The sequence below is a fragment of the Sus scrofa genome, chromosome 7 (genome assembly GCF_000003025.6).
Source record: "Sus scrofa isolate TJ Tabasco breed Duroc chromosome 7, Sscrofa11.1, whole genome shotgun sequence".
Classification (NCBI taxonomy): domain Eukaryota; kingdom Metazoa; phylum Chordata; class Mammalia; order Artiodactyla; family Suidae; genus Sus; species Sus scrofa.
Window position 1 is genome coordinate 73,792,728 of NC_010449.5, and position 13,085 is coordinate 73,805,812.

The window sequence follows — 13,085 nt, forward strand, 5'->3', positions numbered from 1 at the left end:
CACTCAGTGTGTTTCCTACAAACAAGCTCGTTCTCTTATATAATCACCATAAAATTTACCCAAATCAGAAAATTAACATCAGAAAAATACTATTAGCTAATCTACAGGTCTGTTTCAAATTTTGCCAATTGTCACAATAATGCCCTTTATAGTAAAAGAAAATCTCAGATCATAGGCTGCATTTGCTGTCTGTCATGTCTCTTTAGACTTCTTTGATCTGAAACAGTTTCTCATTCTTTCTTTAATGACATGGATAATTTTATTTGTATTTATTTATCTACTAATTTATTTATTTTCTTTTCATGGCTACACTTGCAGCATATGGAAGTTCCCAGGCTAGGGGGTCAAATCAGAACTGCAGCTGCTGGCCTATGCCACAGCCACACCAATGCAGGATCCAAGCTGCATCTATGACCTACATTGCAGCTTGCAGCAACGCCAGATCTTTAACCCACTGAGTGAGGTCAGAGATTGAAACTGCAACCTCATGGATGCCAGTAGAGTTTTAAACCCACTAAGCTACAACAGAACTCTGAAAATGTCTGTTAATGTGAGTTTGTTTTTATGTTTTTTCATGATTAGATTTAGGGATTTAGGTTACACAGTTTTGGCAGAAATATCTCAGAGGTGAATTGTTTTTTCTTTTATAATGATTTTTTTTCCACTATAGGTGGTTTACAGTGTTCTGCCAATTTTCTACTGTACAGCAAGGTAACCAGTCATACATACATGTACAATTCCTTTTTCTCACATTACCATGCTTCATCATAAGTGACTAGATATAGTTCTCAGTGCTATACAGCAAGATCTCATTACTTATTCATTCCAAAGGCAATAGTTTCCATCTATTAGCCCCAAATTCCCAATCCACCGCACTCCCTTCCCCCACCCCTTGGCAATCATAAGTCTGTTCTCCAAGTCTATGATTTTCTTTTCTGTGGAAAATTTCATTTGTGTCATATATTAGATTCTAGATGTAAGTGATATCATATGGTATTTGTCTTTCTCTTTCTGACTTTACTTAATATGAGAGTCTCTAGTTCCATCCATGTTGCTGCAAATGGCATGATTTTGTCCTCTTTTATGGCTGACTGGTAGTCCATTGTGTATATATACCACACCTTCTTAACCCATTCATTTGTTGATGGACATTTGGGTTGTTTCCATGTCTTGGCTACTATGAACAGTGCTGCAATGAACATGCAGGTGCATGTGTCTTTTTCGAGGAAAGTTTTGTCCAGATATATGCGCAAGAGTAGGATTGCGGGGTCATATGGTAGTTCTATGTATAGATTTCTAAGGAACCTCCATACTGTTCTCCATAGTGGTTGTACCAATTTACATTCACAGCAGCAGTGCAGGAGGGTTCCCTTTTCTCCTCACCCCCTCCAGCACTTGTTATTTGTGGACTTATTAATGATGGCCATTCTGACTGGCGAGAGGTGGTACCTCATGGTCATTTTGATTTGCATTTCTCTCATAATCAGTGATGTTGAGCATTTTTTCATGTGCTCATTGGCCATCTGTGTGTCTTCTTTGGAGAAATGTCTATTCAGGTCATTTGTCCATTTTTCCATTGGGTTGTTGGCTTTTTTGCTGTTGAGTTATGTAAGTTGTTTGTATCTTTTAGAGATTAAGCCCTTTCCAGTTGCATGAAGTTTTTCACAGAACTAGAACAAACAATCAGGGGTGAATTGTGTTCTTTTCAGTGCATCATTATCAGGAGACATCAGAAACTTTTGCTGGATCTAAATTGTTTCACTTAATAGTAACAAGGCCTAGCATTCAATGAATTCTTACTCTGTGTCTAAATCTGAGCTAAACCACTACATATTATCTAATTTAATTTACCATATTTGTTTTCACTGTAACTGAATGGGAATTCACATAACTGGTGTGATAACGATCTGGAATTTGAATCCCTTGTCTTCTATACTCCAAATACTGTTCTCTTCCCACATTATTACAATAAAGGGGGTTATCAAGTTTCATACTTAAGATTAACCAAGACAGCTTTGATGTTTTCCTCAGTTTGATTAAATTTCAAATAGACTCTTTCTTACTTTAGGCCAGACTTCCCTTTCCTTATATCATTTACTTTAGAAAACTTACAATTATGAATTCTTTTTCTGACCCCTTGAGATGTAAGTCTTGTCCTAGTCTCTTGTCAGTTTTATCATCCAGAAATGTCATTTTCAAAGACCTGGGAGCCATCCCTTTGAAATGTAATCAAAAAAGATAATGCCTCCTCTCCCAATCTCTGTGGGAGGGTAGGAGCCTAACTTCACTAAGTGCCTGCTACTAAATGCTTTGACTAACTTCCCTGCTAATGTCCTCCAGTACTTTTCCACCCCCTTACCCTAGCACTTAAAAACTCCTGCCTTTTGTGTTAGTGGAGTTGAGTTCAACCTGTTTCCCCTATAGCACTACTCTCTCTCCCGTGTTGCAACAGTCTTGAATAAAGTCTTCTTGTCCAGGGCAGTATTTCTTTTACAAGTTTATATGGAAAAAAAAATTAATTGATTGAAGTCAAGTTTTTCCCAAGTATAAAGTAATTAAGCAAAGATAAGTATAGCAGTTTTAGTTATTTTTTTAACAACTCCTGAATCACATACTGTGATGTGTTAGCTCTCACTTTGACACAGTCATGATCATGTTTTAAACAGAAGAGTATACCCTCCTTTACTGTCATTGAAATAAATACCTAAGATTGCCTGCTACCCATTTTCTAGGAACAGCTATGCACATGGGCTAATGGAAGCTGGCAGGTTCATATCATGCAATATCCCTTTGCTTAATTCCTAAAACATTCCACCCTTTGCTTAAAGAGTTTAGTTTCTGTCCTTTGCAAAGAAAGGAGTTCTATTAATATTCTCATTATTTGAAATGTATTTCTACCCCTGCCTTAGGATGCAAGCCCTTTGTTTAGAGGTACCAGTAAAAGTCTTCTGGCTCTCCAGAAACTTTAGGAAAGATATGATGATTTAGATCTCTGCATTCTCAATGTTTTAGCTCTGTGCATGGGGTTGGGGAGAAGGAAAGGATATGCATTTGGTTGGCAGTGCTTTTGGTATCCCAGGAGGAAGTGCCAGCTGAATATATTTACCTACTAATTCTCAGATTCCAACTTCATAATTCCCTTGTTTTGAGTTTGTTTTTTTGTTTTATCTTCCATGTATCCAAATTCCAATTACTGTTTCAAAAATAACAAATCTTTTCTTATCCTCTGAGAACATTTACACTTTCTCTAAAGTTTTTCCCACTTCCTGCATTGGCTTTATTTTATTCAAGTTTCTTGATGATGGTTGTCTCATACCTGATAGAGGTGTTTATCCAACTAACTAGTAAAGCCTCGATCCCCATTTCTATTTGAAAGTGAGGTGGTAAAGAGGTGAAGTTCCCTGTGTGTCCTTAGAGCTTTCCACCAACTGAACTTACCCATTTCATTGGAGGACTTCTTAACAGCATCTCTTCAATTCCATTTTATAAATGAGGAATCCTAAAACCTCCTGCTTGCTTATAGCCTGGGGGCAGGATTCTGGGTGATGAGGGTGAGATTGTGTATAGGGACCTAGGCTACTCCTAATTCAATATGTAGAATAATTTGATTTGATAATTTCAGTTATTTCATCTGCCCTGCAGTAGGTTTGATGTTCTAAGTCCACAACTTCTCTAGCGCCACTTTCCAGGCTAGCCTCCTGTTTGTAGTATTGTGGAGGACAAAGTGGGCTCCTGTTGCTCCTTAAACAAATGTTTAGCCATTCCCTTTAGTGTTCTCAACTCTGGAATTTTTCTGGAGTTCTACAGCATTAGCTGGCTTGCTCTCTGTTGGTTTCCACTTACACAGACACCTTGTCTCTTCCATTTCTCTTTGTCCTTGTTAATATTTTTTTAGAAATACTTTATATTCCTTTTAATGGATTTTGGGAAGGGTATAGAAATAAATGCAAGAATTCAGTCCACCGTCTTTGTTGATGTTATTTATTTTAAAAATTAGATTTCTCTTCTTAATGCCTTTGTCCTTACAGCATCTCTTTTCTAACTAGATTTAACTTCTAGAAAACAGGTATCCTGTCCTAAATGCTTTTGTGTATGGTACATTATGTATATTATCCATGCATTTGTGTGCAGTATTTGCTGCAGGTTTATAATTGTAGCATTGGCAGACACTCACAGAGCACTTACAAATGCCAGGCACAGAGATAAGCACTTCACATGGATTAACTCATTGATGCATCCCAACACTCTTGTGTTATAGATATTATTATTGTGTCTGATTTATCAATGAGCAAACAGACATGCTTAAAAATTCAATAACTTGCCATAAATTACCTAGTTATGAAGCTGTAAAGCTGTGATTCAAATGGAGGCAGTTGGCTCGTGGCTGTGCCTCTCAGTTACATAGCTTGTGTATATGTATGTGAGTATACTTGTTACAGGTGTGCTATCTGCTATATTTTTTTGCTTTTATTTATATAGTTGTTAGAGTAACTGGAACAGTGTTTGCTTCAGAACAGACTCTCTTCTCATTAGAGGACTGACATTGCAGACACTTCTTATCCCACCCTAGTAGCGTGCTTTGGCTATAGAAAAATCTCAGTGGGTGTTCATTATTCCACTCCAATCTGATACCCAGACACAGGTAATTTTATTGGTAATTTGGACTTCATAAGAGTTCTTCAAACTGCAAATATTCTTGCATCTAAAGTGTAAGCAGTTTTTACTGAGGAGTGGGGGGATGCTTCTCACAGAGGCAGTGTTTACACAGTTGATTTCTGGATTGCAATGAAGAATCTATTATACAACCCAATTGTTCTATTCCTGTAACCACTTTGCATTTAGATTTACTTTATTTAGAGTCGACTGTACATGATTTAAGTCATTTAAGTTTAGATGGGTTTTGAACTGTATCTGATAGAGAAAGACAAATACAACCACCTTTTAAAAAGAGAGTTGTATGGATGTATTATGTGAACAAAAGTCATTGTGGCTTTCTTTCCATGAAAAACAAAACCCTAAGTTCTTGGCTCAAAAAAGTGTATGTATACATATACACCCTCCCCTCAACCCTCCAAACACCCCCCCCACACACACACAACTTGTTTTCCAGTTCAAGGTCATAGTAAAAGCTGTTTTTCAGCTTGGAGAAGGATAACAATGAGAATAAATTCCTTTTCATTATTAGGTCATGTCATACCCTCATGATATTCTTCCTCCTTTACCTAGCTAGGAGAGAGCCACTGTTTGTGAATAAGAAAGCAGTGAGATTCTTACCTGTACATTTTGACAAGAGACTCAATTAGTATTAGATTTTTCAATGACTGATGATTTGTATTTGCTTCAAAATAGCCTAAAGCCAGGAACTTCTTTCACAAAGCACACCTGAGGGCTTGCAGTAGGCAGCTGTTTTGCCATCATCACTGATCTTTCTATAATTCTAAATAGACACTGTACTTTATATCCTATTTCCCAGCCCTTCTGCTAAAAACAAACAAACAAAAAATCCCATAAATGATTTGGGAATATCTCTGTACATTCTTATTATAAGAGAAGATTAGAAAAATTAGAACCAATGACCTTCTGGGCAAAGTGTACAAACACAGACTTAATTTATAATCTAGAAATTGAAGGTATGGTTGTGCATGTGTGTTGTATGTGTGTTTTCCTTCACAGATGGTTTGTTATAATTAGATGATATAAAGCAAACATAGAACAGATTTTCCTTAAATTCAGGAGGTGATTTCCAGTATTTCATAGCAGTGTTCAAAAATAAGTGGCCATAGGCATATTTAAATTTTGCTTTTGTTTTATTCTTTGTAACTGTCTCTCAGCTATATATGCAACTGTTCTCCTTTTCCTATGTTCTCAGTACAGTGGCATTATCTCCTCTATGTCTCTCTTGGTTCTTTTTTTCTTCTAGTGTATAATTAAATTTCATGAAATAAATATGGATTCATCCTGCTGAATGTTAATATGTTGAACTCTGCTATTAGCTCAGGCCATTTGGGGAATGTTGTAAAAGTCTTTCGGAATTTTCCCAGAACTAATAGGATTCTGAAAAGAAAAATCCATCAATTTACTCCCCAAGTTTGTTCGTTGTTGATTTCTTGATGAAAGAAATGACCTTTTCTTGATGAACTTGACATTGATTAGATTCAGAGTTGAGGGGCCTACCCAGAAACTCAGGGGCCACATGACAAGTCAAATGAAGGAAGAATCTAGTGTTCATTTTCAGACTCCATTGCAATGTTTTTATTCTGCAAGGTTCAACTTCACCTTCTTGTCCTCTCCTGTCATTTAGAAAGGGAGCTAACTACCTCAACACCTGTGAGATTTGTGGCACTAGAAGGCACTGTACTTTTAAAACAGCAATGTCATTTACATAATTTCCTTTCCCACTTAGGAAGTTTTCTCTTCCCTCTCAGTGAAATTTGCATCTCAATCTCTCTTCATTGTAAGAGCCTCCAAAAACCCTTAAGTCACAGTATTTTTGAAAACATGAAAGTTATGATTTGACTTTCCCATTGCCTGTTTATCCATTGGATTAGTGATTTTCATTAACCTAGGGAATTTAAGGAGGCAAAGCTCCTGACTGAGAATAGATCTTTATCATGAAATCAAATTATCAGATGAAACCTTAATTAGGATTTGCACTGCTGATCAAAGAAACAGCCAAGGGATTATGTAGCAAAAAAGGAAACTCAGAAGCCACCCAGTGCCAATGGATGGATTTTCTCCACGATGCTTTTATCTGTACTAAAGCAAGTTTTTGGATATGTGGACTACTAATAAAGTAGAAATATGAACCTTTAAGTGAGACTACTAATTTATTATTTGAGAATCCATCTAAACAGAAATATGAAAGTTACTCAAAGTAAATTCTATGAGATCTATAAATTTGTATAATTTTATATGATAGCATCTTCTCTTCCTTTATTTCAGCCTATGAAATTATCCATTACAGACGGGGCTTACAAATGGTGAGACAACCAAGGGAAGGTAGTCCAGACAAGCTTGTAAGGTTCTGCACAGACCAGGACCCAAAGAAGGGGCAAGGCTCTGTGTTAGTTTTTCTAGGGATGAACACAAAGGAAGCAAAGCTGAAGTTAGGTCATAGATACCAGCTTTGGGTCAAAAATCAGCTGTGTCTGCCTGTGTATCTTTGGCCAGCTGCTGGAATTGAACATCTCCTAGTTACAGATTTAGTCTAAGGTCCAGAGTCAATGAGAACCATGTCTGTCATTAGACTCATTATCTTACTACCAACAGTGAGTTTGGAATCAGCCCATGATCTCCAGCTAGGGTGATGCCCCTAGAACTCATTTCATTCATCCAGCTGATATTGGTTGATCACTTTTATGTGCCAATTGCCTTGAGATGTTCTGGGGAAAAAGCAGTGAAAAACATATCCTTCTTTCTTTTAAAGAGTTTACAGTTTACTGAGCAGATAAAAATGTAAAATAAATAAATAAAATATGGTAAGTACTCCGTTAGAGGCAAATGTGACAAAGGATGCCTTAGGAATACAAAGGAAGGATACCAAATACAGTTGCAAGGGGGAGAGGTAAGATTTTCAGGGACTTTAAAATGATTCACTGCAACATGGAGGGTGTGGCTAAACTATGGGAGGGGGAAATAAGCTGTGAGGTGAAAAAGGTTGGCAGAGGCCAAATCAGGAAGCCCTTATATCCCAAACTAAAGAGGTCAGATTTCATCCTCAGAGCATCAGGAAATACACTGGAGGCTTAAGGCACAGAAATGGCATGACCAGATGGGCATATCAGAAATAACACTGAGTTCACTGTGGAGCATGGTGTGGAGATGAGCAAGGCTGAAGACAACCATCTAGTCTAGAGGTGTCAAAATCCGGGGGTAGTAGAAGAGATAGGACAGATTCAGGTGATATTAGGGAGACAGAATCATAAGATTAAGGGATTGACAGATAAGGACAGGGGAAAATTAACAAGATGTATAAGAATAACAAGTTTCTAACCTGGATAAATGGTACTACATTTTGCTAAAGTAGCGATTACATGAAAAGTAGGTTTTGTGAAGGCAGTGCATGGTAAGTTCAACTTTGTATACATTTAGCGTAATGTGTCTACAGACATCCAAGTGGAGCTGTCCATCATTCAGTGGTTCCGGAGGTCTGGAACTCAAATAGATCTTAGCAATGACATTTGGGGGTTGTCAACAGAGAGTTGGTGAATGAAGTCATGAGGATTGAGAATAAAGAGAGAAGAACACATGAAGGATGTACAGAGCAAAAGTCTCTCTGCATCTTCCTCTACTCCTCTTCCCTATGTGCCTTTGCTGGATGATTGGTCTTCTGTTCTAGATCCTGATTCCCATTCTAGTTCCCTGCTCAGAAAGTAGCCCTGCTCTAAAGCCTAAGATCACTTGTTTGGTGCCCCAAAATTCATTAAGCCCTGACTTAACAAGCCCCCTTTTAGAAAAGACTGGGCACTGGGAACTCTTCTTCCTCACCAGCTAATGACTGGAGTCCTGCTACAAGCCAGTCAATTTCTCCTGGGATGAAGTTACTTTCAAGCTCTCTCCAAATACTCCTAGGATGTGGTCCTTTCCACATGCCAGATCAGACTCATTGGATAGGAATACCATTCCATGTTAAACTCGACTCATGCTTTCTTGACCTCTTGTCTACCTCTTCGTTGTATTAAGCACATTTGAATTTGGGAGTTAGATAAATCTCAGTTTAAAATCTGACTTTACTACTTAATAACTTTGGACCGTTAGAAAGTTCTCTTTTCTGACTCCACTTTCTGTATCTGTAAAATGGATTAATACTTCCTATCTGCCAGGGATATTTCAAGGACTAGATGAGAACATATATATAAAGTTCCTGAAACTTCTTTATAAATTAGTACATTGTACCTCCTTCTGTATTTTTCCCAGTTTGATTGTAAGTAATGTGAGAGCAGTATGACACAGTGGAGATAACAAATGCATGTAGTAAAGGCTTAAATGTTTATATTTTTAGAATCCTAAAATGGGTTTCAAATTACTTTACTTCAGTGTGAGTGATTTTATGTATGCCAGTTCTCTTTCTGAGCTTCAGTTTTCTCATTTGTAAAATGAGGATAATACCTGTGTTATTTACTTCACAGTTGTCATGAACCTCAAAGATAATGTATGTCACAGCACTTAGAAGACAAAAAAGTTCTTTACAAATATAAAATATTAAGCACTATGCTTTGCTCATAAGAGATATTAACAAACTTTTATTTTTGATATTGATATATGAACACGTTATACATTGCAAACTTGTGACAAGAAAATATTAATTCAGGCTATTATTTGAATTGTCTACAATAGCCTCACTTGCAAAGAGACTCAATATTAAAAATTGTATTATTATAAGACTTAGTGAGTGTATGGACATTCACTGAGCACGTATTCAGTGAAAGAAACTGTGCTTTGTCCTGAGAATATAGAGAGGAAATATCTAATACCTGACTTTCAGAAGTTTGCATCCTAGAGAGAATATGGTCAAATAATTACTATATGGACTGATAAGGTTTTAAGATTTAGTAGCTGTACCTGGTGGTGGCTGAAGGGATTAGGGAACTCTTCTTAGAGGAAGTGATGGCATGTGGGGTTTTAAGTATGAATAAGAGGAGTGAGGTGGCCATTTATGAGTAGAAGTGGAGGTTCTTGAGGGCATTCCAGCCAGAAGGAGCAGCAATGGCAAAAACAAAGGTATTGACCCATTTGAAAAATCACCAGTATTTTAATACAATTGGTTTTCATTTGTTTGGGGATGGAGAATGATGAGAAAGAGAGAAGAAGAAGCAAGAGTAAGTTCAGAGATTGAGCCATAGATGGAAGCCTTGTCATGGAACTATTTTAACTACTAGGTTCCATGTGATGAGGATAAAATTTACTTTGTACATCCTTTGGAGTAGAGCAACACTGGGTCAGCAAGAGTAGTAGGGGAGGAGGGATTATTGCACTGACCAGATGAGATATAACCAGGCACTAAGCTAATGAAATGATGGTAGGTAGGAGGGCCTATACAGAGTAAAGCTTTGTTGGAGAAGACTTGATAACTGACAGTAAATGGCAAATGAAGGGAAGAAAAAATAAGAATATATTCTAATCTTCTGATTCATATAAGAGAATTAGGCTAGTCAAAAAGCTAAAGTGTAGGAAAAAAGCCAATATTGCTGGGTAGGGAAAAAAATTAAAAAACCTATATTGCTATGTAGAAGAGGTGAAAGGAAGAACACAGAATATATTTAGCTTCACACATCTAAAGTGGGTATATAGCCAAGTCCAGAAGACAATCTTTATCATAACTAGGAAACTCCAAGGACAACATTATACCTTTCTATTAGATACACAATTGTCCCTTTTCTCTGTCATCTTCCAACTTATAACCACCTCATTTGTTAGCTGTGGAGTATCTGAAGTTCCCCTTAAATACATTTGATAAAAGTCCAGAAAAATTCCTCCAAAATATATTGATTCAATTCAATCATTCAATTCAATCATTCTGGTAAAGGGAAGAAACCCCAGGCTCTTAAAAGAAACTGAATGATAATTCTTAGCCATAAAATAATCCTATGAACAAGCTATTTATCCTAGCCTTGTCAGGATTAAGTCTCCCTTCTTTTATAATCTTTTTTTTTTCTTTTGTCCTTTCAGGGCCGCACGCATGGCATATGGATGTTCCCAGGCTAGGGGTTGAATTGGAGCTGTAGCCGCTAGCCTATACCACAGCCACAGCAACATAATATCCAAGCCGTGTCTATGGCTTACACACAGCTCACAGCAACACCAGATCCTTAACCCACTGAGGAAGGCCAGGGATCAAACCTGTATCCTCATGCACACTAGTCAGATTCATTCCCACTGAGCCACAACAGGAACTCCTATAGTGTTCTAAATATCAGCCACGGAATGTTGTTTAAGTCTCATTTTCCTGTTGTTATTGTTTTAGAGGTCTCAGCATAGTCATCCAAGGAAAATTATCCTAATCTGAAATTGTTCAAGAATAATAATAGTAGCAATATGATAATAATAATAATAATACACATTATGTATCATTTATTATGAGTCAAGTTCAAGTTCTTTAAATACATAGACACATTTAATGATCACTTTCTATGACAAAAATTATTCGTACTATCTCTATTTTAATATAAAGAGACCCAGAGCATGGGAAAGTCATTTAACATGGGGATGTTAAATGACTTTCCCAAAATAAGGAGAGTAAGTGGAAGAGCAAGGATTCAAATCCACGCAGTCTGGGACCAGGGAGCTTGTACTTTGTCACCCTACTATGAAAGGTGTAGATAATAGGACCAGAGACTTGGTGACATTTTCTAAAGCTGACACTCTTTCCTGCTGTAGGGTTAGTCTACAATATCACAAACCGTATCTCATATCATATATGTGCTATATTAATATACTTAATATTGGCCCTTTTAAAAACATAAAGGTAGAATTCTCCTCAACCAGAAATATAAAGAATAAAATCACATATGACAAACCCTGAGTTCATATCCCTGGTTGGCTCAGCACCCCGACTTAACCTAGGTTTGAATATTTACAAGTTGAATCACCATGGACCAGTTAGTTAATCTTTATGAGACTCATTTACTAATCTGTTAAATAAATACAACATAACCATCCTACAGGAATATGGTAAGGATTCATTGAAAGGAATATACTGGAATACTTGGTCCACAATTATATCATATTTATTCTGACATTGTACTATGTGCCTTTGATGTTCTCATCACTTTACATATATGAACTCATTTAATCCTCCTAAAAAGCTTCTGATGTAGGCTCTACTTTTTTCATCATCCCCATTTTACAGGTGAAGAAACTGAAGCACAAGGAAATTAAACAACTTGTCCAAAGTCACACATGTATATAACTGGCAGCCTGGGCTGTTCTGGCACTCAAGTCCCTGCTCTCAATGGCCACGCCGTGCTGCCTCACTAAGCACAACACGCAGGTGTATTAAGGCTATGACTTCTCTGCCTAAGTGAATGTTGTGTTTTTGTGTGCAAAATGATTTCATTTCCTTCTTCTGATATGCTAGGAATAGCCCCTGAAACTCTACAGACAATGGTTTGCTTAATAAGAAAAAAATCAGTGAAGTGGAAGAATAAAACTTTTTAAAGGGTAGCTATGAAAAGAAGGATATCCCTTCCCAATTAATTGAAAGTCATGCCTCTCCAAGCAAATGCACAGGTTGTCTTCATGACTGAACTAGATGGGACCTAATCTACAATCTTAGGTAGTTATTATTTCAAAGAGACTTTAATAACCCAAAATAAACCTGTTTCTGCCTATCTATGTGGTAGAGTCTAGCTCATGTGCTAAAACTGTATAAGGAACAAAATGCAGTACTGTTTTTGTTTTTGTTTTTTTTTCAGTGCAAGTTTAGATAACGTATTGATGTAAAACTACTCGAAGGTGAAGTCTGACCCCTCGTTTCTGACCATGTGATCTTGGCCAAGCCATTGTCCACCTCTCAGTTTCTCCTTTGTCCAGGGCTGCTATATGGAGTAGAGATAATGTTCTTAAAACCCTAGAACCAGGTCTGTCCCAGAATCAGCACTCAGGAAATGGTGGCTATTATCATTGCTATTTCAATAAGCCACTAAACTTTCTTAGAAAAATCTAATCCCTAAGACTTCTTTTCCTGTCTATATTTATCATTGATTTTTCTATTTTAAAGCCAAAGATCATATTCCATTTTGAAGGCGAACAAATTCTAATCTCTCAGAAGGTTCAAACAATATTATCATTCACTATGAATTTGAGCAGGCCTTCTTTCTACTTTGCTGACATTTGGGTGTTGAATTAATTCCATTATAGCTGAACATCTTTCTTCTCACAGCAGTTATCTACACAACTGAGAATTATGGACCACACAAACCAGGTCAATGAAAAGTTCTAATTGGGCTCAGCTGTCTTCCTTACACAGCTTCCTTTATAAGCCAGCAACTCCAGACGTGATTGCTGTCACCCTCTCAGAACTGTTGGTCGACCCCAGCCTCTCTGTAACCGTTCAGATGGTTAAAGGATCAAGCTCCCCATAATGT